This window comes from Bemisia tabaci, chromosome 3, assembly GCF_918797505.1.
Source record: "Bemisia tabaci chromosome 3, PGI_BMITA_v3".
In the NCBI taxonomy this organism is placed as follows: domain Eukaryota; kingdom Metazoa; phylum Arthropoda; class Insecta; order Hemiptera; family Aleyrodidae; genus Bemisia; species Bemisia tabaci.
Genome location: NC_092795.1, coordinates 27,530,237 through 27,557,265, shown reverse-complemented (window position 1 = coordinate 27,557,265; position 27,029 = coordinate 27,530,237). Strand labels below are relative to the sequence as shown.

At 41.5% G+C, this 27,029-nt stretch overlaps 1 protein-coding gene across 5 annotated transcripts in view; it reads right to left on the bottom strand.

The window, feature by feature from the left end:
* The window catches only part of LOC109031066 (Ig-like and fibronectin type-III domain-containing protein 1), a 415,859-nt gene that overhangs the window by 336,986 nt on the left and 51,844 nt on the right, over window positions 1-27,029 (bottom strand). For 2 of the 5 annotated variants that reach the window (XM_019042364.2, XM_072298100.1), the window contains exon 1: window positions 21,523-21,736. The exons of 2 other annotated variants lie outside the window; for them this stretch is intronic. The gene's annotated coding sequence lies outside the window, so the exon portion shown is untranslated. Of the gene's footprint in view, window positions 1-21,522; window positions 21,737-23,798; window positions 23,821-27,029 lie in introns of those variants that run through there. One more of the 5 variants, XM_072298099.1, reaches the window with a different exon arrangement.

The following is a 27,029-nucleotide window of genomic DNA, read 5'->3' as shown; positions in this document are numbered from 1 at the left end:
ATTCGAGATTTTCAGATAATTTCAGGGTGTCTACTAAAAAGGGCTGTCCAAAAATCAGTACTTTTACATTACTTTTGTAGTACGTTTCCAAGATATTCAGTACCTCTTCAGCGAGAAAAGTCAGTGCTTTTTCAGAACCTCAATGGACGAAATTCGAAAAATTTCAAAAATTTGAATTTCTCTCTCTAATTGTGACAAAAAAACGAAAAAATCCCGACCTTCTTGCGGAACTTCCGTACGGTTTCAGTACTCCCGGACCACCCTTAAAAAATCAGTCCTATTTCCGGGAATTCCGGACTTGTAGACACCCTGTAATTTAGATATAATCGCGAATAAAATCCACTAAAAAATCCGAAGAAAAATACTCTCAGATTTCCCCGAGAATTCACGTTTTACTGGAGGAAATTCGGCAACGTCTTAGGGCTCATATGACGTTCTCCCTTAGCACGACAGGACTGCCGTGGTAAGGAAGAACGCCGTATGAACCTACAGGCGTTGCCAAATTTCCTTTGATTAAAAGCAAATTTCCTGGTAAACTTATCCATAGTGTCCTCCCAATTTTTCAGATAATTTTGTTCGCAATTTCACATATAGATTCTGAAAATATAAAGGAAGAATATTCATAAATTTTCAAAAAAATACACATTTTATCGAAGGAAATTTGGCAACTCTCGAATGTTCATATGACGTTTCTCCCTTAGCACGGCAGTAGACGGCGATCACTCGACAACAGCGACCTGAGTCGGTGAGATAATTAACGGAGTTTATTAAATGCACTCTCGGTTGCTCCTTACTCAGCTACGGGTGACTCACACTCGGGACTAGTTACTAGTTGCTCCTATTCGGTGCCTGTTCTATGCAAGTGTCACTGCACTTTGGCTCTTCATACGCCCACGCTTCCCCCTCCAACCACCCCTCTCCCCCAACCACTCCCCTCCCCCACCCATTCCGGCCGTTCCCGAATGCACCGCTCATTCGCGGGACTCCTCATTTGCCGTCATTGTGAAGAGAGCATTATGTGCATGCTCGGATGAACCTCGAGACACATAGAAGCATGCGCTACTCATGGCTCATACAGAAATGCACTTACTGGCAGGGTGTCTGAATTTATTTCCTTTTGGGAAATCCTGATTTTTCCTGATTTTTGACTGCTAAATCCTGATTTCATAATTTTTCCATATCCTGATTTTTGTGAGTTTGAATTTTGGCGAATGTAACTTCACCAAAATAGCTCGATAAGTAAATCCGATCGGACGGACGACTTTTCTCAAATTTTGATTTTACGACCGATTTTTCCTCACATCCTGATGAAATCGGGATTAAATCCTGATTGACCTCAAATCCTGATAGAATCGGGAAAATCCTGATGCTAGACACCCTGACTGCTCTCTTCACTATCATGGTAGTCATATCGTCACCTTTCGGACAAAGTATCACAAGCGCCATGCGATGCTTCAAAATTTCCGCCGCCATTTAACTTTCTTACAGAGAGATTGTTCAATGAAGCTGTCCGAAAATTTGACTGAATTTTCTTTGTGCTGCAGATTAAATTCAGTGACATTTTCTAACAGATTCAATCGACAATCTCTCTGTAAAAAAGTTCAATGGCGTCGGGAATTTATAAACATCGCATGGCGTTTAAGATACTTTGGCCGGAAGGTGACGATATGAATGTAACTGAGCTTATGGTGATTCTAGGTGATGTGGGGACGAGATACGTCACAATGTTTCGCTGCTACACGGTATGTGTCCTTGAGAAGCAATAACTATCGTAATGTACAAATTAGTGCAAGGAACTGATTCATACACTGAGAAAAAACTATGGTTTATAAACCTATTAGAGGTAAATATGGAACACCTATAATAGTCGTAAATAAACTACTGATTCTCGGTCTGTGAACCATACTAAGGTCTCTGTACCTAATTAAGGTACAGAGACCATAACTAAGGTATATGTGCTATTATTATATGTAGAGGTACTACTATTAGTGGTGTTCCATATTTACCACTAATAGGTTTATAAACCATAGTTTTTTCTCAGTGATAACGTGTAGCAGCATTAATACTGGTAGCATGCCATCGATTTGGGAGAAATCGTTGAAAATTGATATCGGAAACCACCAAAATGGAAGTTGCTCATCGACTCAAAGTTTAAACGGAAACTTTAAAAGCTTATAACTGCGTTCATATAAACCTTTGAGGTTCTAAATGTAGTTTTATCGGTTTTCTTGCGAAATTTCCTCCTGGGACCACCCTTCATAATTTAAAATGTGACGAGGTCCACATCAAAATTTTCAATTTTAGTCAAAAATTTCATGTCCAACCTCTGCGGCGGCGGTCGGTATGTAACACATGCTAGCGCCTACAAGACTGCATGAATACTTCACGCACTGCGTCAAAGACAGTGCGGTCACTGCGGTCAGCAGCGGGCGGCATGAAACGCATAGCGCCTAGAAGACTGCACGAATACTTCACGCATTGCGCCAAACACAGTGCAGTCAGCGCAGGATTGACACGGTCCACTGTGTGGCGGAGTGCTTTCGTCGACCTTTCCACTCTCCCTCGACGCGGAGAGCGTTCCTTCTTCGGAGGTGGCGAAATCACACATTATTAAACAACCCTCGAAGGAGCCTCAAAAGTGACACGGTGCGCGGGGGGGCTCCGAAACAACAAATTAACTTTTCGAGCCGGATAAAGTTCGACTCTGAGCGTTCGCCGGCTGACAGTCCCAAATCCTGGGAGCGGGCCCCTTTCTGCCGTGCTAGAGAAAAACGCCGTATGAGACGCTGCCGGATTTCAGCCGATAATGACCGAATTTCCTCGATGAATCTTCGGTGAAACGGCGTTTGCAGCGTCGGAAAAGTGTACGAAAGCTGCGGGCTCAAGCTAAAAATGTAAAAACTTTTGATCCGAAATCTTTTAAAGCGCTTTAACCGATAGAATGCGCGCTATTATTTTAACCTGCCTCTAGAATTCTAGTATACTCGTACAAGTGGCAATGCGTTCTGATGCACCAGCTCAACAAAAAGATGGCGGAGAAGGGACTAACATATTAAAAAATCTTAACCGGTGATACCTTTATTTAATGCTTCTGATATGAAAGCACGGCGGACGATAATCGTTTTTCTATAATTTATTTATTTAGCGGTAGTGTAGTTTACTCAAAATTGATAGTTGAAATTTTGATGAGCGAATTCTTTCATCTCAATCTCATCTTCATCGGGGAACTTAAAAATGCGCCTACATAGAAAACGGCTGAGCACTTCTCTAATACAATCGTATTGGAGCTTTCCCGCTTGTTTCTTTCTTCTTTGCATTCCAGATATCATGCTTTTAGTTCTAGTCAAATTTTTATGCAATCTGTAAATTTTCTGCTATTCATTAAAATCGCGCAAAATCTTTAGTAGGAATAGAAGTTAGGTCCGCAACAGGTAGATCCTGTTTTCCCCAAAAGTCTTGGCTCCTTTCAGTTACAATCAATCAGTTTAATTCAACGTATCTGCCAATGGGCCTGTTGCAAACTTTTGCTAGAGCAAAACTAAGAGTTGTTTCCTGCAGATAATGCCTCAAAAATCACGATGAGCGCATCGGCAAAGTCTGGAATGCACTCATAACTTCACAATCTGCGTAAGAAATTTGCGGTTTTTTGAGCTTCCCGCTTCGAAAACGATACTACGGTACAGGTGAACATTTTGTTAGAGGAGTCGTTCCATTGGCGACAATACTCATCATGGCCGACGCCAGTCCGCCAAAACACGTGTGATGGGACGAGATAACACCTGAACAGGATTAAACCATATAACAATCGGCGTGTTTACGTTCATATTTTCCTCGCCCGCCTTAATTGACCTTGAACTCTCCTCGAATTACGCGAGGAACTGCGCAAGCGTCGGCCATGATGAATATTGCCGACGATGGAGCGACTCCTCTAACAAAATGTTCACCTGTGCAGTAGTATCGTTTTTGAAGCGGGAAGCTCAAAATAACGCAAATTTCTTACGCAGATTGTGAATTTATGAGTGCATTTCAGACTTTGCCGATGCGCTCATCGTGATTTTTGAGGCATTATCTATAGGAAACAACTCTTCATTCTGCTCTAGCGAAAGTTTGCAACAGACTTTGCCGATGCGCTCATCGTGATTTTTGAGGCATTATCTATAGGAAACAACTCTTCATTCTGCTCTAGCAAAAGTTTGCAACAGGCCCATTGTTAGGAAATAAGGTTAATACATTTTCTAAAAAAGTAAATATTTCATTGGAGGTGTGGCAACGTTTGAATGTTCATACAACGTTTCCTTTCAGCCCGTGCGGCCCTTTTGGCAAGCCCTGGAATCGGCGTCGAGCCGTCGGTGGAAAGTTTTCCAATTCAGGTGCACAATCAATTCAATTACTCAACTTTTACCGCAGGGCGGGGGACCGTTTAACGCGCCCAAGTTCGAGCGGTCACCGCCGGAGTCCACCGTCCATCGTCGCCTTGCTAAGAAAGAACACCGTATAAACACCTCGACGTTGTCAAATTTCCTTCCGAAAAATTACAATTTCCTCGATGATTAACACGATTGTTCCGATGATTTTTTTCGCATAGTTTTATTCACAACAAAATCCAACAAGTCTGAAAATTTCAATAACATATAACAATAACTCCACTCAAAATTAAATTTTAATCGGTAAAAATTTGGCAACGTATGTATATTCACAGGGCGTTTTTCCTAAGCACGGCAGACCGGTGGACCGGAAATTAATTGCTCAACTTTTTTTTCCAATCCTATAATCTTCCGATTCGCTTGATAACGCATACATCAACCCCCCTCGGCGAAATTCCGCGACTACTGCCCTGTTCCTGCGGGTGACCCTGATGACCCTCGAGGTTGGGGGATAGGGAAGGGGTCAGCAGTTTTGCCTCAACTTTTTGAATTTATTCCGTCGAGCGACGCCATCGATGCTTTTGCTGATTTGTTTTGAGATTTAGGGACAATACAAAGCTCGGACTAACTGCGCTGGCTCCGCTAAACTAATTCATGCAAGCGAAGACCTTTATAACGGCGATATTGAAATATTAATTTGATTTTTTTAAAATCTAATCAAACCAGGTCAACAGCAACGTGTTTTGGGCAAAATTTTACGTAGCAATGGTTAATTAAACCGCAAATCTCCGCCCTTATGGACAGTCAGTCAGCAGGGGACTCTTAAGAAAACTAACATTTTTAAAGGCACAGAGTTTAGCTAAGTTTCCTTGGTGTATATGGTACGATCCAATTCTATTTGAAATGACTCTAATCAAACTTGAAGAATTTCTAATTTCAAAAGCGTAACTTTTTGTGATTTTTTACACATAATACAAAACATACATCGCATAGCGTGCATTAGGAAACACCTATTTGCCTTTAAACGAAAATCCAAAACTTTCCTACACTGAGAAAAAACTATGGTTTATAAACCTATTAGAGGTAAATATGGAACACCTATAATAGTCGTAAATAAACTAATGATTCTCGGTCTGTGAACCATACTAAGGTCTCTGTACCTAATTACGGTACAGAGACCATAACTAAGGTATATGTGCTATTATTATATGTAGAGGTACTACTATTAGTGTGTTCCATATTTACCACTAATAGGTTTATAAGCCATAGTTTTTTCTCAGTGTACGACTCCATTAACAAAAGTCTACTGGGATTAGGAGTTGTAAAGGCAGTATTTGCTAATTCCGAAGTGCTTCTTCCACCTTCTTCAGTGTACAACACAAGCCTATTTAATTTGAAATAAAACTAACGATACGCAAAAACTTGATTATTTTACAAGAGTAACAAATTGGCCCCAAACAACAACAACAATTGAGCTTGGAAGCTGATTCAGCGGGAAATTTTACCTAAAGGAATCGCTTCTGATCGTAAGTTTTCACTCATTTGGTGCACAACACAATCCATTTAATTTGAAGTAATTCCAACTATATCCGTGAAAAATAGATAATTTTGCAAGAGTAACAAATTGGTCCCTCAACCTACAGAGCTCTTTACGAGCTCGACAGCTGATCCATCAAGAAATTGTACCTAGGAATCGCATTTACGTAAATCCTCCACCTTTCAGGAGAGCTCCATTAGCAGGATCCTCTTCGGGATTATTAAACTCTTCAGAGACAGCACTCGTTAGTTTTACAACGCTCCCGTTTGGTAAGTTCATCCCGTACACAACGCGAGCGCACGAATCCACAAAAACGAACTCCGAGCACCGGGGGGAGACTCCGGGGGGAGGGGGGGGGGCAGCCGGTTCGGCGAATCCTCGAGCCGCAAGTCGGGCGTGGCGCTAACAATACGGATCGAGGCGAACGCAAACACTGCCGTGCTAAGGAAGAACGCCGTATGAACATTCGGGAGTTGCCAAGTTGCCCTAGAAAAAACCTGTATTTTTGACAACATTCATGCATATTTTTCCTTCAAATTTTCAGATATTTTACATTGAATTGTGTACAAAATTGTCTGAAAATTTGAGAAAATAATGTTCACAATTTTCCCAGTAATTGCAGCTTTAAACGGAGGAAACTTGGCAACGTCTGAAGGTTCATACGGCGTTTCTCCTCAGCACGGCAGAACAGACTCCGCACTCCGCAGACTGAAACTGAAACAATAATCCGGCTGCACCCGCGAGAACCACGGACGAGACGCGCGGGGCCCGGCGCGGGTTACGCGGTTTCGGCCCGGTTCGACTCCACTTCCAGGCGGCAAACAATCGGGGAATCAAAACTCGGTGCGGTGCGGCCCGCATCCGTAATTCGTAAGCGAATTTCCTCGCGAGGGCGGGGTGATGGGGGGTGTAAGGGGGGACTCGGTCACCGAAAGTGACTCGCTGACTGAGTGACTTCGTGTCTGAGTGACTGACTGGGGGCGCGAGCTCAGGTTCGCGCGACTCCTCGTGTTAATGCTTTACGTGTCTCGCTCACTGCAAGCTCAGTTGCCGCCTGCGGCGGTATCGGGGGTCGAGCCAGGCACTCGGAAAACCGTTCGTTGCCCGGAGAAGAAATGATCGTGGGCACCTGGCCCCCACGGAGACGGGTGAAAACTCAAAAGTGGCGGCGATTTTGAGTGAAAGCGAGGGGTTTCCACTTTTTATTCACTGAAAAAAAAGCACACTGGATCTAGAGTCACACTGAGAAAAAACTATGGTTTATAAACCTATAGTGGTAAATATGGAACACCACTAATAGTAGTACCTCTACATATAATAATAGCACATATACCTTAGTTATGGTCTCTGTACCTTAATTAGGTACAGAGACCTTAGTATGGTTCACAGACCGAGAATTAGTAGTTTATTTACGACTATTATAGGTGTTCCATATTTACCTCTAATAGGTTTATAAACCATAGTTTTTTCTCAGTGCAGACTCTTGAAAACATCGACAAGAAAAAATACTCTTGATTCAATCAGATTTCAGCTTAAATCAAAAGGAAATCCGCTCAAATTAAGGGCTTGGTTCTTGATTTAAAAAAAAATCTGATTGAATCATGAGTATTTTTTCTTGTCAATGTTTCTCAGAGTCTGGACTCTAGAAGTCTAGATCCTATGTTTTTTTTTTTCCAGTGTGTTAGTGAGAAACTTTGAGGTGGATCTACATCACTGTGGAAAATGATTCGACGGTCGATCGATGAATAATAATTGATGATTTCTGGATTTCAGGACATTACTGAAGATTCCCCGAGCATTACTCACAGTTTAGTGTGTCGGGTGGTACACAAAATTTGACGAAGAAACACTTGGGAATATTCACGAAAGCACATCGCGAGTCTCAGAGAGGAACCACCAAGTGATAGTACTGCCGTGCTAAGGAAAAACGCCGTAGGAACCTTCAGGCGTTGCCACATTTCCTATAATGAATTACGAATTTTTGGAAAAATTTGTAAACATTTTTCTTCCAATTTTTCAGATAATTTTGTTCGCAATTTGATCTACAGTTCCTGAAAATTTCAAGGAACAATTTTCATAACTTTCTTTAAAAATAAACGTTTTGCCGGAGGAAATTTGGCAACTCTCGAATGTTCATTCTGCGTTTTTTCTATCGAATACGATCTATTGTAAGAGGGAACAGTGGCAACATCGAATAACATTGACCCTTATCCGGAATTTTGGCAACAGTGCGGTGACGTACAGTCTCACCACCATCGCCATCGGATGGAATTGGATATTGCTCGACAACTCAAATGAGCCATGAACACAATAACTGGATGGATCAACACCATTAGCTTCAGTGTTGCCGATCGAATCGCATGACTCCGCACGAGGAACTTTTTTTTTTCCATCAAGTAATGACCCGTTTTACGTGCCACAAATTGTAGCATAAGCTTGGAGCAAAGCTCACCGCAGTAGTTGACTTAGATTCAGAAGAGGGGAAATCAATAGTCATCCCACGTCATTCAAAGCTAGATTTATTTTTATACCCTGTTTGTTTCAGCAGAGACCGAACGCTGTCCTATCTTCAGAACTTCTGAATGGAAAATCTTTTTGACCTGGAATTGGACTTTATTCCGCAATATGGACTATTATTTTAACCGCGTTAAGCAAAAGGGAACCAAGCCACATTAGATAATTGCAAAATTTAATCGGGCAATTAGATTTTATGCATGAAAACGGTAGTGCGGATTTCTGCGCAAATTTCAGTGAACTTTGTGAATATAGCGTAGCAAACTTCGTAAAATTTTCAAAAAATATGCATAAACATTCTCAAAAATTATTTTGCCCCCTTAAATTTGACAATAGCTGATATGGCGTAGTTTCTTCCAGCTAAAGGCAGTCCATTTCTACCTTATCCATGAAAAATCCTGCCTACGAAGGGAAACTAATGGCAAGTAGGTTTCTAAGTAAGCCATAAATAGTGGTTTTTCATTGAAAATGTAATCTAATATAGTCAAGTTTGCGGATATCTTGCTTCGAAAGTAGAAATAGAATTAGTTAAAAATCGAATAAGTATTTACAACAAAATTTACATGTAAGTATATACGCCGCAATACGGTTCTTTCACCATAAAGTTGGCGTTCCATTTATATTTTAACTAAATTGCTAAAAAAAATCATTTGAAGAGTCGTCTTGCATATCGACGGCAGCGATGGAAGTACTTCAATTCTTTGCGCACACCGACCCTTCGAATTTCGTGCATACAAAAGGCCTGAACTTGTGCTCCAGTTGCTCCTCTCAACAACAAAGCCGTAAAATGGCAACATTGTCAGGATGAATGACTCCGATATTACTTTACATTTTGTGATTGAGGATTTATATTAAATTGATCAACATCGAATGAATGGAACATTCTTGAAACAAATTAAAAGGCAATAAGTCGATATAGGATCACGCTGAACAATCGCTGATCATATTAAATGAAATCAATTCAAACCTCAAAGCCAATGAAGCCAGTACATGCATGGCACAGTACATCAGAACTTACACCTTGGTAATTTTCCATTTGCACATGAAGTTATCGATTTCTGATATCTGCAGTCGCATTGATCAAATTAATATTTTTTTTTAAACTCACCGTGGTGGTTAGATGTTATGACGTAATGTTGGAATGGAAAGCTTGTTTTCTTACCTGCGAACAAAAAGAAAATCAGAGATTAATTTGTTGAATTTACATACAAAAATTATGTTGTGGTTAGTTAGTTAGCTAGTTAGTTAGTTAGTTGGTTAGTTAGTTATTTCATTTACAGATATTCCGTATCCTAGGCTATTAACGTCTTTACAAAGAATTTGGAAGATATTGACAACCTTATAGATAGATGTACGTGTCCAGCCTTAGCGGTATACACATGCTCAGAATCTGACTTATTCTAGAGGTGGACTCCTCCAGAATCACGGATCGCCGCAACAGTACGGTGGAATTCTCTGACATCTTTCTGATTTCCCTGATCTGATGAAATTACCTAAAATTTCCCGTTTTCCCGGTATTCTAGATCTACAGACACCCTGTCATTATCATACCACTATTACGACGTACAGATAACCGGAGTAAAGGTCTCAGTTTGATGGGCAAAAAAATTCCTGAACCCTACGTAGTTCACAGAAAAAAATAGATGGTGCTGACGACAGAGCCTTCTGTTCACAGGGCTCCTGCAGTTTCTTTTACACTTCCACAATCTTTCTGTTTTGAGAACACAACTTCGGTCGTGGGAATCTTACAGTGCTCTGTCCTCATAACGGAAGCTTCTGTGACTGTTACAAAAGAAATGCAGGAGCTCTGTGAACAGAACTATTTTTTTCAGTGTTGGGTTCCTAGAACCTCAAAATTCGGTTATCTGAATCGGTAACTGTATTGCTCCACGTGAGCCGTTGTTCTTTTTTCACACACACTACCTTTTCCAATTTATTTTAAAACGGCAGCCCTGTCAAACAGCACCGTCTTCACTTTCAATCATGTCGCTGGCAGTGTCTATGCAAATTCGGGTGCGTAAACCAAGGAGGGGTCCGCACACACGGACCGTGTCGTAAACAACACACCCCGGCGTGTCTTACGGAGACCACGGATTGGTTACGGTTATATTTACGGCGATCCCAATTGGTCGTATTCATGCTAAAAGGATCTATGTCTCACGCAAAACCTATACACATAGTTCCTTTCGGCATAAATACGTCCCATTGGCGGGAGGCACGTCCGCAGATGTCATCACCCGGTTCGATGACGTAAGGGTGTATCCATAATCAATATGAGCCCTATTGTCCGTATAACTTCATGATATTCAGAGCCTACATGAATTTGTGGTTGCGCCTTTTCAGCGGGAGGACAACGAATAGACACCCGCTCGTAGGGCTTGGAAATAACGGCCCGGCAAACATTTCGCTGAGCAGAAGCAGGGTAAAGCCATTCGCGAATCATGATTGCTCGTGTCAGAGGCTCCTGTAAATAATCTGCACAAACGGAGTGGAAGTTTACAGACTCTGCAGTCGCACAAAAGGCTGAAACTTTGTTTGCATCATCTGTAAAGCCGAAAAAATTATAGAAATTTAAAAAAAAATGCGATACCCGTTATGCTGACTTCCGACAAAATTTTTAATTTTATTTTAGAAAAAATTGTGCAAGTTGAAGCTGTTTTAATTGTCTTCGTGGGGCACATTCTGATAACTCCTTTTGATTAAACACTCTGAGAAATTTTTCTCAACCGAAGTTAGAAACTTACTTTACTTACTACTTATTGGAAAATCTGATGGGAATAGAGCAATTTTGGAACATGAGCATGACGCTGATTTTTCGGTGGGCACTGTGCGGTGGAATATTGTTGCAATCTAGGACAATGGCTAAATTTTGCAGCCGCGCTACTTACACAATATGTAACCGAGACTTTGAACGGTTACGTCCCTAATATTTGCTTAAAGCGGCTCAATCCGAAGTACGTGCCAATGTGCTACACGTGCACTTGCTTCAAGAAAGTTGAATGCGCTTTACAAAACCGTTCTTTGTATTGCAAAATGGGAATGCGAGGGGAGATGTACCATTCTTCAGGCATGAAAAATACCCAGATATTCAAAAGCGAATTAAAGTTTTAATTCGACTGCAGAAGACGAGTTCCAGAGCTTCAATTCATAAGAAGTGGGCTGTGACAAACGTTACTTGTTCTCTCTACAAAACTAGAATAAAATTAAGAACACAACTTAGGAGAGCTTGTAAGAACTCATAAGATGTTTTGACGAAAAATACGCCCATGCATTTTGAGAAGATGATGAGCAAAAACTGTTAAACATAATTTTAGCGTGGTTTTTATATTTTCTCATTTATTTGAATTAAATGTTTAATTGCTTTTTCCACGCTTAAAACTAGCAGTATAGACTTACGAAAAACTTTTTCACGTAACTACGATTCTTGGACTGTAAAACTTTGAACCGCCATAACTCTGAACTGGTTTACATTCTTAGTGGATTTTTTTCTTCTACAATAACCGTAAGACAATTCTAGGTATATGCTCTGATATTAATAAATTGATTGTTTTGGTGGGCTAGGGTCCATTTTTTCCCTGGGCGATCAAATTCATGGGTATATTCGGGCACAAATGGAAAGCCAGGGGGGGAAAAAAACACAAAAAAGCCTAGCGAATAAATTTCGTTCTTGCAGCCTTGCAACCATACACTAGTCGATTGAAAGGCTTTTTCTTGACCCATTGGCAACAGCGTAACAAAATACCTATTGTTAGCCTATTTAAGAGGCTTACGGACGAGCATCATAAATTGCAGCTGGACCCGATTAAATTAGCGGGAAAACCATCGGAGACGGGTGAAGGGGCGGGGGGCGCATGGGACGAGCCGGTGGGAGTGGGGTGAAGGGGGAGGATGGCTGATCACTGATCACTGATCCCTGATCGTGTAGCCCTCGGGGGCAAACGACTCGATTGCTGTGCTGAGGAAAAACGCCGTATGAGCCTTCAGGCGTTGCCAAATTTCCTTTGACAAAACATGGATTTCCTGGTAGGGTTACGAATGTTGTCCTTCCAATTTTTTAGATAATTTTGTTCGCGATTTTACCTACAGTTCCTGAATATTTCAAGGAAAAATATTCATAACTTTCCTTAAAATTTAACATTTTACTAGAGGAAATTTGGCAACTCTCGAATGCTCATACGGCATTTTCCCTTCGCATGGCAGCCGACCTGTCGCGTCCACCGTCCCGGCTCCAGGGGGGGTGCGGACGGCAAAAACGCCGCAAGCGCAATCCGGTGTTGCAAATTTCCATCGTATAAAATATTTAATTTTGAGAGAAATTGAGAAGGAAAAGATCATGAAAGCACGAATAACACGTTTATTAGCGCATAGAATTCTCTGAAAAATTCAGTGAGTAAAATTCGTATGTATTCCGGAAAATTTGTATATTGAGTGAAGATTCTGGCAACGTCCGTGCAGCTATACGACATTTTTCCTTACCACGCGAGTGTGCCAACAGAGGAAAACCTGGACCTCGGGGCGAGGATCGGCCTGAAATGCGGCGAGGAAAATGAGGCAGCGGGCGAATAATAGTCGCGTCGTTGCTGGAGCATAAAGGCATACTTCCATTTTGAAGTGAGCTCCCAAAAGCACGGAGTCATATGGCAGACAAAGCTTATCAAAGAAAGTCACTCTCTCCTACCGTCTTTGAAACGATTGAACATGAACAGACGATTGGGGAGGTGCCTATAGTGACCGACACGAGACTGTCTTTCGTTTCTACGAACGACACGGAGAAACTAGTTCATAAAAAACAAACTTCATTAGAACTCGCACAGCTTGTGTGAAGTTATAGACCCCACTTTAGCACCCTACACTAAAAATAAAAGTATGGTCTGAGCGACGGAGATATAAGTATATATGGTAATCACCGACAGACTCTTTGGTGGGAATGACCGTAACTCCAACTGCATTCGCCTAAAGTATAGTAAAATCTACCAGATATCTGGCTTTCGTATAACGTTACCCTGTATCATTGCCCCCATATAATTCAATGCCTAGAGCCTAGGAGCTTAGATTCAAATGAGCAAAGCCCTCAATAGAGAATACAAGTAACTAATAATACTCAGTAAGGCCACCGAAAACTTTGGTTATCTGTGTTCATGCCTGAAAAGCTTTGTCACTTGAACTGGCAACTTAAATGAGCCACAGGAATCCAAAATTTTAAATGATGTGTTTTTGCTCCGTTCAGAACTTCGAGGCATCGAACTCCATTTTAGTCACATCGTGATGCCATGCGAAAACTTCGCTTCGAACTCATTGATTCAAAAGGGAACCCTAATATCGTCGCTCCTCTGACGTAAGAGCGTATCTCTATTGCCACATAAGCCCCGAGTAGCAGAGAGGTATACGGAGAACAGGGCTCACTTTGAAATCGAGATACCCCCCCTACGTCAGAGGGGCGACGATATTTGGGACGGGACTCCGATTCCGATCCTCTGAAGCGGCGCTAGATATGGCTAACAATTTTTTTGCATGTGTCGGAGGAAATTAGCAATAGCCGAAAATTTACAAGCGTCGTACATGTTTCGATAAATCGCGATGATGCGCATCGGCACAATGCGAAGGTTTGATTGTCAATAGCCTTCAAAATTACGATCTCGGCTTAAAGCCCCTTCATATTTTCGTGATACTTTGCGCTTTGTCACGCGGATAGTTCAGTTGCCTATCCAACCTAACCCCACTTAAGGTTCCTGAATGTGCCAGTTACTCCCATACTGAGAAAAAAACTCCGGCCGTAGAAGCCGTACTTACGGGCTATATATCCGTCTTCCGGGCGTAGCACCCGGAGCAATCGTAGCTACGGCTTCCGCACCCAGAACTATCGGCATCTGAGCCCGGAATGGACGGTCTATCTACATAACCCGTAACTTTTATCTGTGTGTATGTTTCTGGCAAGAAAAAAGTTACCAGTACTCTAATATGATTTCTATATTTCTGTATTTTATGTTCTTCTTTTAAAAAACAGTAACTTGCAAACTGTCAGCGATTGCTAATTTTCTGCGACAACATGGCAAAAAAGTGGATTTTTCTCTCCGCAAGGAAAAGAAATCCACAGTAGGGCACGGGACCCTCTCGCCGAGTTGCTTCGAGCCGGCACCGCAGCGCAGCGCTGGCGTCGCTCTCGCGCGCCGGTGATAAATGCGATCGTCGAAAACTCATGCTCCGGGTGAGTTACCTGTCTTTTCCTCCACTTACTTTCTCTAATTGTCGGCGATAAATTCGCCCGGCGATTCGCTATTCGCGCTGTTTTGCCTGTCGGCGCGGGAATAATTCAGTAATTGGATCCACCGACGTACAACCGTCTTTGGGCAGAAACCCCTCATCTACGCGGATTTTCCGTCCGAGTTACGTCGTTTCTCCTTAGGCAGACGGCATCGGATACCCCTACCCCGGTTGTCTTCGGGTTCAGCGTGCTCTTAGGATGGCGCCGCTCTCCACGACAAATCGTCCCGGTGATATGCGAGAGCTGGCGGAACCTCCACGTGCTGAGAAAACGTCATCAAAGGCCGGGTACAAATCTAAACGAGTGTGATATCCTATATGCTCGTGTAAAGTGACGTCATCAAAGGGCGCAATAGCTCGAACACCACGGTCATCATTTGGAGTGGAAACCGAGAGGCTCCTTGTATTTAAATTTTGACCTTTCATGAGACCATTTCCTTTAGACCCCCTAGACCTAGTATATGACCCCGCTCTCTTCAATTTGTGAAATATAAACCTGGCGGCGGCAGTATGTCTAGTGTATGTAATAAAAAGTAATCACTCAGCGGAGAGAATTAAGATGAAGTGATAATATGAATCAGTGAGAACGAGAACACACCAACTCGGAAAAATGAAAATAATCAAGACGCACATAAAAGTGCACAGTAGGTGAAGAAATCATTTTAAGAAAAAGAGTTTTGCTACCGAAAAACAAGTGCTTAAGAACACTTTAAAGGTCCAAGTTGGAACAGATGCACTAACTTCAATGACCTTCATGTAAATTAAACTGTCTTTAATGGAAGTTGAGCATTTCCGAGTTACCGAGTTGGTGTGTTTTCGTCCTCACTGATTCATATACGGGTGGATCTGGAGAGTGCGATGAATTTTTGGGTTTAAAGCCAAAGAGTTCCGAAACTAAGTTTAATTTAATCGGCAAAATCCAGGAATTTTTGTCCCCCTTCAACCCTGCTCCATAAAATTTACCTTCGAAAAAATTGTAACTGATATGCTACCCTGTCAACAACAGAACATCTCAGAAGTTACTACATGATCTCATACATCCCCTACCTCGAGAAAAATTTCTAGCTGTGTACGTTATAATAAAGAGAAATCTAAATGGAATGAAAACATTAGGACGGTAAGCACTGTCCGTGAGAGCAGATCACTCCAGGAAGATAGTGAGGGGCTGTAATAGGATTTCTGACCCAGATGATGAGGTCGTTTGCATCCGGACAAGAACACACTGGGATATCACATGAATATGACTCAGCGCAAAAAATCGCGAAAACTTCTCCAAAACTTTCGGAGATACTGGATGTCTCGAGCACCATGCCAAAGTTTGGCGTTGCACTTTTATGATGACGGTCGAAAACAGACAAAAAAAGGATCCTGATTTATGCTCCTCCCCATTTTCGCGAGCATTTCACATGATTAATTGGAATGGCTCGCGGATCGGAAAAAATAAGACCCTGAGAACTTACATTTCCAGACAATGTTGCCACGCCTGAGCACCGAAAGTGAGAAGAGTGATAACGCTCAGAGGGCAATTTTTTCAATGGTGGGGGGAGGGGAGGGGAGAAGGGTTTACAAAGCTGAAGAAGCTCAAGTATCGCAAAAAATTACCTTTTCTAGCAGGCAACATCTCGGTCTTTTTCCAATCCTACTTTTGCGATCGAGGGGGGGGGGGGGGGGGGGCGAGCCCCCAGGATTCCTCCTATCTTGACCTATCCTCTAGACTGGAGGGTCCTGGAGCGATCACTTGGAGTGTCATAATTCCTTTTAAAGAGTAACTATTTTCAGCGTATTTTAGCAAATGGATTTGCTACCCGATGTAACAGGTCTGCAGCTAACGAAGAAAAATAGTCATGGGGACTGATATTCTCTCATCTGATGACTTGCGGCTCAACGCAACTCACAACTTGCTTTTTAGGATTCTGGGGAGTTTTTTGCCGGAATTTCAACCTGCAATCTTCCGCCCCAACTCGACAAAATCGCTCTCCTGAAAACTTTACCCCGCAGACTGAAGGCCCATATCCCGTGGACGGCCACACATCTGTCATCGTCTCCATGCATGCCATTGGTCTTACGTCACACAAATATCGAAAATATTCCATGAAAATCAATTCATTCTCTCTTAGAGCATCATCATCAATTTATTCTCTCTGTTCGGATCCAAATTGATGATATCGCTCGACTCGGATTGGATCCACTAAAAAAAACACATGAAATCTTTAAATGCTTTCGACAAAAACTAATCGATATATCGACTGATGGATTAGATATCAGTTGTGACATACGACTAGCAATGTTTGTAGATCGATCTCGACTCGAATTTCCGACGTTTCTGGTCGCGATCTCGCGGGATGGAGCCCGGCGGACCGCGAATGGACCGGAGCGCAGCGCTCAACATCAATCTAAGTTCGTTAAACTGATGAGTGTTTTTTTCCGGCCGGACCAGCGACCACGTTTCCGCCGCCGCTCGAATACGAACGACCCGGCACGGCGCACAGTGGATCGAGTTAATTCGAGAGGTCAGACAAAATTTGGAAACTTTAAACGCTTTTAACTCCGTTTATATAAAACTCTGAGGTTCTAGGAGCGGTTCCATTGATTTCCTCTTCAAATTTTATTTCAGAAACTCCCTTTAAAGTTTAAAATGTGACGAAATAAAAATCAAAATTTGCAGTCATAGTTAAAAATCTCATGCCGGCCTCTCTAATTGACTCGATCCCCTGTGCGGCGCGGTGCATTGAAAAAGGGCGAGGTGCCTACACGACCGGCCCAATCTAAAACCGCCTAACTCCACCGCCGACTCCGCAGCTACATACGCGGTTTCCGCGCGGAACACGCGCTTGTAAATACGGCTCTCGTTTGGTGCATTATTCAGTGCCTCCGTAAACGGGTCAGTGATGCCCGACCGAACTCCCTCCCCCGACCCGACGGTTTGCAAATAACACAGAACACGCTGCGCGTATTTTTGCGCGGAGGGGCCCAGAATCTGCGTCCGACTCGAATTTGACGTATTCAAATCAAAATGGACGGTGTGCATCGAGACATTCGCCCTGTTATGCATGTTTTCTTATGAGTCTCAGGATCCATGTTCAAAGCACATGGTTCTTTTGGTTTGAAGGCGTCCAATTTGAAATACGGCAGACGCGGTTGATTGTCGGAGGTTTGTTCTCGGCAATTTTTCCGCCCGCGATATGCAGGCTGCCGTGCTGGGGAAGAACGCGGTTTATTTTTCGAAACTTTTAGCGTGTTCTTCGATGTAAAATACAATTTTTTGTAGGAAAGGAGGGGTTTGTCTAAATTTTGTAGGAATTTGATCGTCTAGAGCAGCAGGGACCTCAATCTACAAAAATTCAATTTTGATTTATTGATACCGGAGCAATGAGGAATGTTGAATGAACATTTTATGACAAACTGTCGAGCCGTAGTGGAGAAAACTCCAATTTGGAATTAGAGTATTTTAAACACCCCGTGCCTATACTTTTTATTCTGTTGCTTTGATAGTAGAGTCTATAAGTTCTTTTTCAGCGGTCAACGCTCAGATTTGCGTCATGATGACTGATGATCAAAGACTTGAGCAGGTGGTTTAGCGACCCTATTCTAATTTGCAAAAACGCGCCTAGCAAAGTGCTCACTTCAACATTTATCAGTCATCATTAGGGAAATTTGTATAAGATATCTTGCTCATTAAGTTGCTGATCAATTGTCATTAGCCAAAAATTGGCCTTAGATTGCGCGTTAAGGAGTAAACTTCAGACCTTTTTGTGCGCCCATCGAGATTTTTGTGCAACTCAACTCGTGGAAAGTTTATTCACCCGGCTGTGTGTAAGGTGGTGAAATGGTGCTTGGTGCACGCTATCTCGCGAGGGAAACGAAGCCAAAAAGTTCCAAAAATTTCAATTAGAGTCAAAAATGTTTGAGCTCTAATAAGTATCAGTAAAAGACTGAGGAGGGAGAGTGTTCAGCTCAGGCAAACTTTTTGGTTTCCTTTTCCCCGCGAAATGTTGTGGACCCAGGACCATTTCACCACTTTGCTACATACAGTTCGGGCCTTTTTTCTCGCGTGGTTGTGTGTCTTGCGTAAAGCACACCCGTCCTGAATTTGACGGCTCTAACTGAGAGAAATTGGTCTCCACTGCAGAAAAAACCAGTTTCTTTAAAAGTTTTGCGTTGTGCTGAGAAAAGTGCTTTCGCGTCACGAGAGCGACTTTTTAGTAGTATTTAGGTCGGAGTATTAGGTCCAGTAAAATTTTAGTTGACAACGAAAGTTTTCTCATGCGACATATAGGGTTTTTCAGTCATGACAAGTATGGTGTATAATATTTTCGGCAAAATACGCACCCCGAGAAGCTCGGCAGTTGCTCAGCTGGAGCCGAGAGTTACGGTCCCAGTAGTCGAAAGTCTGCAAAACTGCCGAACAGTCAGCAGCTGCACAAGGGAGCTTTTGGCAATTTTGCCGAAAAAATGTTTGCCGCGCAGGAAAATTGAGGTACTTGTGGTGCTGTAACTAATTTTACTTTGCGCAATAAGGCGTCTATCCGACACAATAATAATTGGATATCTCAGTTCGAAAAGACCCAACTCGGGTTTCTTATAAGAAACCCGAATTTAACTAAATTTCTAATTAAATTAATGAACATCGTATACGATGTTCATTAATTTAAGTAGAAACACTGGAAAAAAAAACACATTGGGCCTAGAGTCCAGACTCTTGAAAACATTGACCAGAAAAAGGACTCTTGATTCAATCAGATTTAAGCTCAAATCAAAAGGAAATCCGCTCAAATTAAGAGGCTTGGTTTTTTATCTAAGTTTAAATCTGATTGAATCAAGAGTATTTTTCCTTGTCGATGTTTTTATGAGTCTGAACTCTAGATCCAAAGTGTTTTTTTTTTTTTTTTTTCCAGTGCTCCGTTTCTGGCTGTTAAGCAGTTTTTATCGTATCCTGAAGATTTTCTTTGTCCCGAAATAATGGGTCATTTTCAAACTGAGGGATTCAAATTTTCTCGGTGCAACGAACAACTGCCAATACTTAAAACTGTTCTCAAAGTTGAGATAAGTCCAATCAGTCCAATTGTTTGCAATGCGCATTACTATCTCACGTAATCGATTACATCGTATGAATATTTCGCCCATCTCAGTTGGGATCCGAAGTGTGTGGTCAACGCGATGATCGGAAACTTCGCCGGGAATCGAGAAACTTCGAAGCCAAACTTGCATAACAATTCGTCCGGACGTCTCCTCGTCGCTACGGCCGCTCGGTTCCTTAGACCACTAATTAGTGCTAATTGTGCATAAAAAACACTCCCCGTACTGCGTTTCACGTCGCGTTTAACGTCCACGTTATTATTCCAGAGTTCTGCAAATAGAAACCAAAACCCGCCGAGCTATGACGTCACCCGATCGCTCACAAAGGACTTGTTCCACCGACGGAACGCGAGGTTGCCGAAAATAAGGGAATTGAAGATGTTAACTTATTCTTTTAAAAGTGAAAAAAAAACGAGTTCATGAAAATATTTTTTTTTTTTTTTTTAACAAACCAGCAGACCAGATCTGCCGTGCTAAGGAGGATCAGCGATACAAAGGGGTCCGCGCGAGCTATGTGGTTATTACTTAGCGTCTATGAATGCAACTATTCTTGTTTCGAGGATATCCGTGTTGCATACACTTTAAACTGAAGGCGCCCTAAATTTCTTAGCCCTTCCGATTTTCGCAAAATTTCATACCGTACAGCAATATTATTGATTCGTAGATGCAACTACCAAATCTTAATATCAGAACTACGTACATACATACTGACTGGAGGTCAGTTCTATCGCGACTGGTTAAACTTAAGAATTCAGATTAGAAAAACTGAAAAATTACTTGTTGTTATTTGAATTTATTTATATTTTTCTATCCGCTAAGAGTGTTCTAACTTTCACAATACTAAATCACTGAAGATGGTACTTTCTTTCTAAATGTCTAATAAGACTGGACTAGATTCAAAAATAAATGATCAATCCAGCCACATTTTTCAAAAACTGGGTATCAAGTACTTTTAAGCTTAACTGGCCGCAAATTTTTCCTGCCAAAAATTCACCTTCGAGTAAAATCATTTGGAGCGTTGATATTGGCCTTTACCATCTTCCTTAATACTAAATCTTACGGAGGAATAAAACTTCGAACGTCTTCACGTAGCTTCGATCTTAATACGTGAATTGGTTCCTCTTTTGTTGAACTCAGTTCAAATTATTATCAGTCGGCCGACGCCAAAATAAATACTAATACTGTCATAGGATGACAGGAGTTACCGGTAAAATGCAGTACGTCCCCTGCCTGCTATTTACTAGTATCACTTGATACTGACTGTTTTGGCGACGAATGGTGATAAATAGGTACCAAAAAGCGGTTGTTATCAAGAAAAATAACGGAAAAGATCACTAAAATTCGGGTTTTTTTTTTTTTTAAAAAAACTGATCTCGTGTAACACGATGTAATTCTTGATGTGAACATGCTAATATCGATTGTTATCGACTCACTGTAAAAAAAAACACATTGAATCTAGAGTCCAGACTCTTGAAAAAATTGACAAGAAAAAGGAATCTTGATTCAATCAGATTTAAGCTTAAATCAAAAGGAAATCCGCTTAAATTAAGAGGCTTGGTTCTTTATTTAAGCTTAAATCTGATTGAATCAAGAGTGCTTTTTCTTGTCGATGTTTTCAAGAGTCTGGACTCTAGATCCGATGTGTTTTTTTTTCCAGTGCTGGGTCTTGACGTCAGTCAACTGATATTTTCATCAATGCTCGATAGTGTTCATTCACAAAACCAGACAAAAATTGTTTTCCTGAAAGAACGAGCCAGCATAAATGCTCACCTGTCTAAAAATTTCCAAAAATCCACGGGGAAGAAATTCAGACTCCAGGAGGAACTGGACACAGCACAGAAACACCTCCCGAACACAAAAGCAAGAAGCACACACACGCCGGCGCTGCGTTTGTAAACAACTTCGCGAGTATTCGCGCGGCACAACTGAGACGAACGCTTCGCGGTCCCTCTCGGAGCAGGAGGTGCAAACAGACTGCTTGGGCGCCGCGACGCCGAGGGAGCGGGTAGTGGTCACTGCCTCCGCTTCGTTTTTTGCCGCCGGTCTTCGGGCTGCTTCGTTTCCCCGTTCCGCCGGGCGCCACTCGTGGGGCGCTGGAAAATCCGCGATTCGGATAGGTTTCCCACTCGCGGGGGTTGAAAAGTGAAGGGATCCTCGTGGCGATTTCAACGTGCGGAGGCGTTTAAGACGCTTTTCCTGCTTCGAATTTGAGGTAATTGAACAAGGTGAAGCACTCTGTTACCTACTTTCTCCTCGGTATAATACGTTCAAGCTGAAATAGACTCTCACATCTTGAGTCGAGAGATTACCACACATTTGAATCAGTGAGTTCAAAAACACACCAACTCGGAGGAAAAAAAAATTCAGGAAACCCTTAAAACTCCGCAGCGAGCGAAGAAGTTAGTTTAAGAAAAACATTTTTGGTGCTAAAGTACTTAGAGACTTTGTAAAGCACCAAGTTAGAATCGATACACCGTGTTTGATAACAGAGAATTAAGCGTTTAAAAATTTCCGAGTTGGTGTGTTTTCGTTCTCACCGACTTTCACATACTGATTTTTCATAGTCTGCCCTGAAAAATTTATATTTTTCGACCTGAATAACGCTTGAATATTTATATAACTTGTTGGTACAAGGTATACTAAACCGAAAAAAGAAAACTGCAAGATCGGATGGTCACCCGTTTCCCTTGAAATGGCCAAAAATTGGTATTTCCTATGAAATATTTCGATTTTTCCCTTTTCCTGTCGCTGTTTCGAGCACATCCAATTGCAAATTGGAAATTTCCTATTGCGTGCAGATGCTTCTATCCATAAGTGTTACTAAACCGTAAAAAAGTGAAAATCGAAAAAAACCCGAGTTTGTGTGTTTTCGAACTCACTGATTCATTTAAGGATCAGGGGAGACTCTTGGATTATCTTCGGGAGATTGGACACAATTTCCTAATGTAGGTGAGATAAACACGTTTTTAGGACAAATTTTGTAGGTGTGTTGAAGTAGGCAAAATTATTTTAGGTCTGATAATTTGTAGGTGAAAATTTTAGGCGAAGTGTCCGGGTACCGAGTTACGACATCTTGATTCTGGCCGGGCTAGGTTGGGCTGAAAAAGGCTTTAAAAAATCCAATTCTGATTGGCTCTCGCTCAGGGAGTCGCCATTTTTAATTGGAGGGAATTTCAAATATTTCGGAGTGAATCTTGGTCTGTTAGGATAGGGTAAGATAAGTGAATTCGAACGAAACGCTCCGTTCTATTCGTTTCGTTTCATTGTAGTATTGGCCTTAAGTTTGAAATAAACGACGGTTTTCTTATTTGATTCTTATTGGTCCAATCACTCCCGGCCAGAGGGAGATTGGACAAATGAGAGTCGGGTATGAAAATCTTTTCATTTTTTTCTTTTTTTGTCGTTCTTTGGTCGAAGTTGGCATAAGAGAGGGCGAAGCGCCCTTTGGGGGTTGGGCCGCGTAGAGGCCAGGGGGCACAGCCCCCTAGTGGTTACTAAAAAAGATGTCCGTGTTTCCCTTAATTTACCGAAGATCTTGTCTCCAGAGGCTTCCTTGTAGGTTTCATAAACTCACTCATGAATTCCTAAAAATGTTCATCATTCCGCGAAAAATAGATAACAAGTATTTAATGTGAAAAACATTCAATTTCGTGCACACTTGCATGCAGATTTTCTTTCTTTTAAAAAAATGTGACATTAGCTACTGTCATATTTCATCGGATTTTTCATTTCTTCTATTCCATTTTTCATCCTTTTCTTAAGGGACCATGTACATGTACCAGGTCTCCTTGAAAATAAATCGACTGCTTCGCTTTTTTTTTTCCAAGAAGACAGATGCAAGGATTCTCTAAAATATTTCAGAAAATGTGTTCATGGGAAAAATTCTCAAGATTTTCGAAAGAACTATGCGACAGTCGCCCGAGGATGAAATAAAATAACCGCAAAAATCTAGCAGTAAAGCTGATGCCACTCAAATTCCTTTCACTGAACACTGCCCATACGATCCCAATGGGTCATAAAGGGAGAACTATTGAAAATCATCCTACCTCCTTCGCGGAAAAGTCGAACCTCCACTCGAGTGGTACAATTAAACCAACTGTTTAAAGTAAAACAAACATTCTTCTCTTTGTGTACTCCAACAGTGAGACACCAGCACTTGTGTGTTATTTTTTTTTTTCCTTTTTAAAAAAAGAGTCACTGGCACCAAGTGCGAATGGAGAACGGATAAACACGAAGCTCGCGCGCACCTCGTATTGCACTGATTCCGCATTCCGTTGAACATGCACTTGCGTTTGTTTAAAACGGTATCCATGACGACCCTTGTTGTGGAGCTTTAGAATATGACCTACCCTCTGTTGTCTCGACGAACCCTAAAACGAGCTTTTGTGTGAGCTCGTGGTCGCATTTCATTTTATAGTTGAGACGGATCCTAAGCTGTGTCGTAATGTTTTTGGGGTACGATCGGTGGATTGCTTTGAAAGATCAACGGGAATATCGCAATGTCTATCTATGAACTTAACACTTAAGAAACATTCATTCCAAAAAATGTATTACAAAATCTTTAAACACGGTAAAAAGAACCGGGTTTCATTATTTATGACACCAAATCGAAAGAAAGAAAAAAAGAGACCTAGCACGGCTATATGCCCCTTTGCTGAAAAAGTTACTCTCGGAATTTAAAGCTCATATTCATCTGATGATGACCGATATCAAGAGAGCTAGGCAATAAGTCCAGCGATCCTAACTAATTTGGAAAAACTCGCCTATCAAAAATACCGATGTGGAAATAGGACAAAAATTAAAACAGAAATTTTAAACTTATTTTAAAAAGTTTCTCATTTCGCTCAAGTGGTGGAAATGACGAGTGCTGCACTTCCACTGACTTCGAAAAGAAGTATCTCGCTTTGTAACTTTACTAATTTTCCATCAAAAATTAGTTTTAGTGTGCGTCTGATGAGTTCCTCAAAAAATGTTTGAAATTCGTTTTATCTCAGCGCTTTTCTTACGAACTCCCCAACTTTCTCTAGTTGTTAAAAATTGTTTAACTATTCCCTGATCGCTGAAAATCCCCTAACTCTATCTGGTTGCCACAAATTCCCTGTCCTCTAGTTTTTCAGTTTTTCAGTTTTTCAAAACTCCAGTTTTTGGCTCTTCCCTCATCCAGTTTTTTTTTTTATGGACACTTCGGAAAAATGAGCAGGCTGAATAAACACCACAATAATAATTCAAAAGCGAGTAAAAAAACAATACCCCAAAATTTTTTTCTCTTTTTTGTGGGGAAGGGGAGATTTGGACTCAAGTGGACGAAAAGTATAATAGAGATTCAGAAAATTCTAATAGAGACTCAGAAAATTCTAATAGAGACACATTTTTCGTGTAACATTCTTCGGAGTGCGTACCCCATGTACTTACTCGGTTGCCAGGATATGTCAGATGCAGATGAATTTTTAAAGATACGAATTGTGCATTCTCCTCTTTGGTCGCAGTGGATTTCTCTGGAGTAAGAAGAGGCAGAGACTATGTATTCACATGGACATTGTAAAGTGATTATCGTGTATTACAGAGTAGCAAAAGCTGCCAGCAAAAATCCAGGAAAGGCTTTCAACTACTATTTAAATGATAAGCTTTCCCCGGGGAAAACTACGATTAATCGTCAATCGAGACACTAGACCTCTGAAGTTTGTTCACGTAACAAGAAGGAAAATATATCGATGAATCGACTACGGAGTATTCCGATTGATCGCAAGCATAAATCCCTGCTTTCGCCGAAACAACAAAATAGAGGATTAAGTAATGAACCAAACAGCCGCATTTCAAATGACCAAAACCCCGCTCTTCCCACACCATATCCTCCATACCCTAATTCGATCCTGGTTCTCTCTGAAATCAACCCTCTTTCCTGAAAAAAAGCCCTTGACTGCCCGGCCGCATCAGTGCACGGTTGAAAAAATTCCGACAGTAATGGATGAAAATCGTAGCGGGACTTAAAATTCGTATGATTTGTAATTTCATTTCAAAGTTCACCCAACTTCACGGTTTCGACTGATAGTTGTTAAATATTTACTAGACGCAGCGCACATTTCAGGAACGGAAAAGCTCAACACATAATACGTACAATTCTCACCGGGTAGTATATTTACCAAACTTCATTGTGATATTGTTTTGCCATTGTACCTGGGAAATCATATACGTGAATTTATTAGACTTATGATAATACAGATTTCCTGTCGCGTTTCATTTTGTCGGAGGATGAATGGTCATCGTTTTTTTAACGAATTCCGTGCGATTCATCAGAATTGTTCTTCGAAAATTTCGCACTTTAATAGGTCAAAATTAATTGTAAAAAAGGAAGAAAAATAAAAAAATCGAAGCAAAGGAAGACTTATGATAGTATCTTAGAAGAAACTCTATATATCATGCTCAAATACCCAATTTTTTGCGATTCCGAGGGCCAGCTACGTTTGTAATACTGTCGTGCTAAGGAAAAACGCCGTATGAGCCTTCAGACGTTGCCAAGTCTCCTCCGATAAAAACCAAATCTGCTGGAAAAATTGTGAATATTATTTTCCGAAATTTCCAGACACTTTTGCCTGTAATTAAATCTAAAATACCTGCCAATTTCAAGGAAATATATGCATGAAAGTTGTAAAAAATTCATGTTTTATCAAGAGAAATTCGAAAAATCTCAAATGTTCATACGACGTTTCTCCTTAGCACGGCAAAATACATGCCACTCGACCGTTTCATGATAGCTTTTCGGATACCGAATTAAAATATTAAAAAGAAATTAGGACTTACTCAATAAAAGTTTTCGTTCGAGCTGTCCGAAGGTCAATTTCTTAAAACTCCATTTTGGCGCTAACTACTTAATTGGATAACACGGTAGAGCTCCTGAAAGCAAGTCTGCGGAAGACGAGCCCATTTTCACCCAGAACTTGAAGGAGTCTGCGAAGACGCTGCAGTTTACGCCTCACTCTGGCGAGGCTCAGGGTTACGATCTGTCATGCTCAGAAAGAACAGCCTAACTCCACTCGAAACTATGAGGAAATACGCGGTTTTTGACAAGGACGAAAGCGATCTCCTTTGATTAGCAGGGCGAGAGCTTACAAGCGCTATCCTGCCCCCTCCTCGTCCACACTTTTTCCGTTAATTTCCTACGAATCTACTTTCCCGCCTTCCGCCTTCGCACTAGGTCGGCCTCGTTCCAAGTCCCTTGGGTCAGTCCGTGAGTTACCAACACACTCGTTATGCCGTGTAAAGGGAAAACCTCGCATGAG